This window comes from Podarcis filfolensis (genome assembly GCF_964270895.1).
Source record: "Podarcis filfolensis genome assembly, chromosome: 1".
NCBI lineage: Eukaryota > Metazoa > Chordata > Lepidosauria > Squamata > Lacertidae > Podarcis > Podarcis filfolensis.
Genome location: NC_139604.1, coordinates 11,413,033 through 11,419,875, shown reverse-complemented (window position 1 = coordinate 11,419,875; position 6,843 = coordinate 11,413,033). Strand labels below are relative to the sequence as shown.

General features: G+C 43.9%; 1 protein-coding gene across 1 annotated transcript in view; it reads right to left on the bottom strand.

Moving 5' to 3' along the window:
* Nucleotides 1-6,843, bottom strand: part of COQ10B (coenzyme Q10B) — a 376,006-nt gene that overhangs the window by 6,383 nt on the left and 362,780 nt on the right. The window lies entirely within an intron of this gene.

Sequence of the window (6,843 nt, the reverse complement as noted above, 5' to 3'; positions counted from 1 at the left end):
CCTCTGCAATATGGAGGACCCAAGCTATTGGAATTGATGGAAGCTGGAAAGAGATTCATTAAATAGGTTGTCCTCTACTTCTGTAAAGCTTGCCCCTATTGAAATAACTGACTAGGACTAACATGGTTTACATGCTACCGGGAATGCGGGTGGGAGGCGGGCTGTGGCCTTAGATTTCCCTTTTCAAGTATTGCATGTATGAATGTGGCCCATAAACCACAGAGATCACATTGGGGAGAATTCCAATGGCAGTGGAGGTGTGTTTTTCAGAAACATAAAATGCTGAGAAATAATTTCTCCCCTATCAATAGGAGCCAATTGACAGCTACAAATGGGAGGTGGCTCTGAGACAAATAGGGATTGGACGAGGGAAGTCTGGCAACTTACACAACTATCTAAATTAACTGGAAGTTTTAGGTGAAGGGATGGAAGACAGCAAAAGCCGAGATTTGAGGAAGGATGTGTGCAGAGTGAAAAACAGGGAAACCAGGGATCTTGTGGATACATACAGGATCAGATGCAGCCTTCCTCAAAATACTAGTAGCTGAGGGACAGCAGTAGGAGACGACTGTTGCCCTCAGGTCAGTTTGTGGACTTCTCTTAGGCATCTGGTTCTCCAGTCAAGGAATCTGGCACTAGACTTGATAGACCTTTTGTCTGATCCAACAGGACTCTGATGTTCTGATAAACAAAGGCTAGGATAAGCCCATATTATTTTATTTACATCCCGCCCTCCCCGGCCAAGACTGGGCTCAGGGCAGCTAACATCAGGTATAAAAACAATTTATTAAAATACAACTTAAAAACAAGTGTAAAATACTACTTAAAATGCAGCCTCATTTCAGTAGAAGCCCAGATCAAAAACTGTTTGGGGGGGGAAAACGTCAAATCTTCACCAAGGCCAACTATCCAGACTGGTCCTACATGGGCCAGAAAAGCCAGGGAAGTCCCCAGATAGGGGTTCCAGCTCTTCTTCCTCCCCGAGCTCAGCAGAGGCGGCATTGGCAAGGGGGGTGGAGATATTCCGGGATCAAACCAGAAGCTGGGATGGCTTTCATAATTCTTAGACTGTCCCTGGAAAAGTAGGGATACTTGGAGAGTATGAAGCAGTCCAGATGAGAACATTAAAAGAGCAGCGGGGTTTTGTCATGGTTTAGAAAGGAGAATCTGGCATAGACAACACAACCTTCTTCAAAGCAGAGAGAGCAGCATTGTAGCTGCACAGCAAATTAGTCTAAAAGAGAAATCTGGTGTTCGTTTTTGATTCGGCCATCCTTTCAGACAACCGTATAAAATACATTCTTTTGATTATACTCCAGTGTTTAAAAAGGGAGGGAGAGGCATTATCTCGGTAGGAGTTCTTACTGCACATCATTGAATAACTTTGTGTGTAATAAGGTTGTTTTTTAAGCTGTGCATTCCCAGGCTGAACGGACCAACAATGTAAAAACTCAAATGATCTCTTAATGGTGTTTTAGGAGTCTTTTCTTTTAACTCACCAGCAACAGATCTGTTGTGAGTCATGCCAAAATTTCAATATATTGCCTTATAATGAGAGTAACCAAGTATAGAGAAAATCTATCTGAAACACCCAGACGAACAGCTGTAGGAATATGCCTCAAAGCTAGTTTTATGCTTTAATTAACAGGACACTTATTTAATGTTTAATTGTCTCAGACAGTCAGCCATTCCAATTCAAGAGGGAAAATTGAACCCAATAAGCAAGATAACCAGAAGCACAAAGGAACCGCAACAGGCTTGATTTTGTGGAGGAAATTAGGCCTCTACGTAGAAGTGTGGAAGTGCTCCTGGGCTCAGCTTTACATCCAGTGCTATTTTTATCACACAAAAAAAGAGGTTCTGGAACTCACCATCAACACCTCCCACATTCTCTGAGAATGGCAATGGCGCCCACCTGAGAGGTGCCAGAACTGAGTTCTGTCGTGTTCCGGCTGGAAAAAAAAGCCCTGTTTACATCTGAATGACCCAGTGGCACTGGGCACCTTTCTACAAGTTCAACTGGTGTACCACAGTGTCTCACACTAGATGTAAATGAATTGTGAAAAAGACTCTATGAATTGAAAGTGGAGATGCCCTACATACTTTGTTTGTTCTGTTTGTTCCATGAGAAAACCTTTAATAAAAAACTAATTAAAAATAATGAGTGTGCCATCAACTCTTGTTTCTGAGCACGTCAGGCCTGGCTATGGGGATATGTCAATTTCTATCCTGCCAATTTCCTTCTCAGCCCAATTCATAATATCGGCGATTAAATAGTTTATAATTCATAATATCGGCGATTAAATAGCAGTGAGAGATTTTACTTTCTTGGGCTCCATGATCACTGCAGATGGTGACAGCAGCCACAAAATTAAAAGACGCCTGCTTCTTGGGAGAAAAGCAATGACAAACCTAGACAGCATCTTAAAAAGCAGAGACATCACCTTGCCAACAAAGGTTCGTATAGTAAAAGCTATGGTTTTCCCAGTAGTGATGTATGGAAGTGAAAGCTGGACCATAAAGAAGGCTGATCACCGAAGAATTGATGCTTTTGAATTCTGGTGCTGGAGGAGACTCTTGAGAGTCCCATGGAGAACAAGAAGATCAAACCTCTCCATTCTGAAGGAAATCAGCCCTGAGTGCTCACTGGAAGGACAGATCCTGAAGCTGAGGCTCCAATACTTTGGCCACCTCATGAGAAGACAAGACTCCCTGGAAAAGACCCTGATTTTGGGAAAGATGGAGGGCACAAGGAGAAGGGGACGACAGAGGACGAGATGGTTGGATAGTGTTCTTGAAGCTACTAGCATGAGTTTTTTAAAATATATATATATAATTTTTATTAACAGGCCAATCAAATCACATTATTTCCAAATCACATTAGTTCCAAATTATACAGCCAGATTTTTAAATTTTTGTTGGGGGTACCCATACTTCAAGCTCCGAAAGGGGCCCAAACATCACTCATGTTGCTGCTTTAATTAAACAGTTCTATCCGGTTCTGTCCAGATAGTCTCTTTGTTACTTTCCTCATCTTCTTGTTGTTATCATATATTCCTTTCTTTGCGATCTCTGATAATCTTCACAAGCGGGTTGAAAACAAACATCCTCTGTGTGGGTTTTACACTCTTCAAAAGTCATATCACATAAAGGACAGACGCCATTTCCACACCTCCGTAAAGAACTTTCCCTCAGTCTGTCCGTTGATTTCCCCAGGCTTGCCAAACATATCTCAGGGGGCTCTGCCAGGTCAAGATCACATTCCGATAACCATACATTCACATTCCGATGACCCTGGTCCTCCTCCCCCTCGTCCTTCTATAGGCAAGCCTGTCTTAGCGAGACGCTATTTGTAACTGTGTCATAAAACTTTCTTCCATTCCCCGATGTTTTTACCAGTCCTCTCTTTGATCAGTAATTCATTCCACACAGTTCTTGAACTCCTGCTTGTGATTAATAAATTGCAATGATGCTTCTCTCTGGAGGGGAGGGTTATTGATACTCACATAAGACAAAAAAAGAAAAGTTTTTTCCTCCCCCCCCTTTCCGTTTCTCTCCAACATATCAGTCTTTTAATGATCATTCATCACTTGATTTATTTGTCCAGCCCGTCACTTCGCTCACAGAGATCCATTAATCAGCAGTCTTTACTCCCGATCTTCACTTGATGCATGTGCATTAGCTTCTTTCCAATTATATATTTCCAATTATATATTTCGAGCTAATGCGAACCAGTGCGTGAATTAGAGACAGCGTCAGGGAGAGCCGGCCTCACTCGAGGGCTTTGTGCCAAGTGCCCACACCCCCTTCTTTCAAATCCAGGGGTGAATTATGGACACAGCTGGCAAGGCAGTCCCCCCCCATTCCCTTGGGGGGGCAAGGGAGGCTACATACTCCCATAGCAGCCTCTTAATTACCTCGTGTGGGTCGGAGAGATGTTATTGTCGGCCATCTTCCAATGCGCCCCCTGGTGGCCTCCCCGCTACCAGCATGAGTTTGACCAAACTGCGGGAGGCAGTGGAAGACATAAGTGCCCGGCGTGCTCTGCTCCATGGGGTCACGAAGAGTCGGACACGACTAAACGACTAAACAACAACAAATAGATTTTGTCCAGGACCACCTCCTCCTGTACCTCCTCCTGCCTCATCTCTAAGGTCAGAAAGACCACTCCCCACATTAAATGGGGGGGGGTGCCCTTTGCGTGGTCGCGCGCAGCCCCCTGGACCCTATGCGGCACCATTAGCACAGGCTTGGCTTCGCCTTCCCCAGGTGGGATACCTGGAGGTCTCCGCCTACCTCAGCCAGTTACGCAATCCTGCCTGTGGAGGCGTTGCCAAGGTGATCAGGCCAGGTAGGGGAAGGGGCCACCTGCCCACACAATAGGGGGAGGATCTTACCTGGGAATCGTCAGTCATCTCCAGAGCTTCTCCCACCCTACCCACCCTCAGTTAAGACTTCTTTTGCAGGTGAACCTTTTCTCCACAGGTACGTGGGCGCTGCTATGTCAGGGTCGCTGTTGAAGGGCCGGAAAGGAATTCTCCTGCATTGGCAGGTTTGCCTTTCCCATAGCAAAACGTCACAACTTTGGCAGTATCAGGCCTTGGGTGGAATCCTTTAGTCTATCTTCCGTAAATGGGGGTGGGCGTGTAGCATTGACCCACGCCCCCCTCCTCTTTGCGGCGGCGATACAAGGGTTCCCTGTTAAAGGGGTTGTTTGAGGGAAGGATTTGGCCGTATGCCTAGAGGTTGTCATTGCTCTCCCCTGCGACGGCGGCGTAACAGGGGCGGGCTCTCTCTGCTTGAACATATGTTCTCCAGAGCCAGCCCAATCCCCACACATTCTGGATAACCCTGATGTTCCCCAGATCCCCGGCGGGGGACTGGGAGGGATAAACGCCCAATGCCTGAGCCAAGGTCTACCCACATCTGAAACATAATAAAGTTGTGGCCAATTTTAATCCCATGACACGTTGTCTTGAGTCGTTATTCCACATGGGGGGCGCCCTGGGTTTGGGGGACTCCGCCTGTCCATACAATGAAAATAACTTCCCTGTGTCCCAGCCAGAGGGTAGGCACAGTTGATGACAGAAAGAGCCAATATCTTTTCAGTGGCTGCAGCAATATTATGGAACACCTTGCCCTATTAAGAACAGTCGCTCCCCACCCCACCCCACTCAGTGGTCTTTCACTGGTGGATAAATACATATTTATTCCAGCAGGCTTTTCCCTGCTAAATATATGCTGTTTTACATGCAGGCTATGTTTTTATCTGTGCTTTCTGCAATGAAAGTATTTTTATTGCATTAATAAATATTTTTATTGTTATAGGTTAATATGCAATTTTATTAATGAATTTTAGCGTATTCATCTGCAGCATCTTATTCCTATAGTTTTAGAACCACATTTGCTCCGGGTTTGTTTCCAAGCCCAGTCCAAAGTGCTGGTTGTGGTCTTTGAAAGCACTAAGCAGTGAGGTTATCTGAAGGATGGCTTATCTTCATAGAAGACTGCCCATCATTTGAGAACTTGAGCGAGTCTCTGCCTTGTGTCCCATTATTGTTCAAAACTAGGCTGGTGGGGATTGTAAGGCCGAGTGTCTCTGTGCGGTGACACCCGGGTGGAATCTAGACACATATAAAAATGTTTTAAAATATATAAAAATTCTTTTTTAAAAAAAGTTTTGAAAAACATATTGAATCTGCCATAGCTCACCATCGCCATCTAGTGTCACATTTGTTTAATGCACTTTACAATGTTTTATTGGCAGAGTCCCCAGTCTTTGGAACTCTCCTTCTGAATGCCTCCTCTCGTTTTCCTTTCTGAATGCAGGTTAAGGTCGTTCCTTTTTTTTTGGCAAGCATTTTGCAGTGGTTGAGTCTGATGTTGTATCTCTTTGGATGTCTAAAGCATTTTCTTAAATTGTGCATGTGTGTTTCAACCTGTGAGATTCTTTTCAGCAAAAATGCCACACAGAACTAAAATAAGAACACCTCCTTTTCTATACTTTCTGGTTTTCCTAAAGAAAGGTCCCCGACTTCTCATTCCTTGCCTACACAAAATATTCTGAATGTATAAAATGTGCTTTTATGATAGAAATCCTCAAAGCATTGCGGAGACACAATGTGCCAGAAGTTTCTGTTCTTCACAGACTGTATTTGCACACTGGGTGACTAGCAGCAGATTCCCATTTTGTCTAAAATAACCAAGAACTGGGGTGCTGTCTTCTCTTTGAAGCTGCATTTCAAAAGAACCATGTCAGCTTCATATTCCAAGAACTGTTTCCATAGATGTATAGGACAAATTACCATTTTGCACACCATTTCTCTCTCTCTCTCTCTCTTTTTTGAGAAATAATTAAGTTATGGGGTGTCTCAAAAGACCTGATTTCCCTCAGATTAGGTCTCCAAATTACTTCCACCACCCAAAATAAGCTCACATAGATTGAATCTCTTGCAGTCATATTATTTACTTACTTATAGCATTCATAATTTATAATTCCTCTTATATAAAAATTTATAATTCCTCTTATAATTTATAATTCCTCTTTTGGCTAAGAGGAAGGCGCGTGATCAACTCCCACTCAGAAACCAATGTCCCCACTATGGAAGGATGTGTGGATCCAGAATTGGCCTCCACAGTCACTTACGGACCCACCGTTAAAGACCATATTCATGGAAGACAATCTTACTTGGCTACGAGTGATCACCAATGTTAAGTTGTGGGTGAACATATCAGACGACACAGCGATTCTTCAAACATCTCTTGTTTATTCACAGGCCAGGACAGAACTGAACTGAAGGGTTCAGTCAGCCTGCTTATATAGAGCTCCAGTATAACGTTACT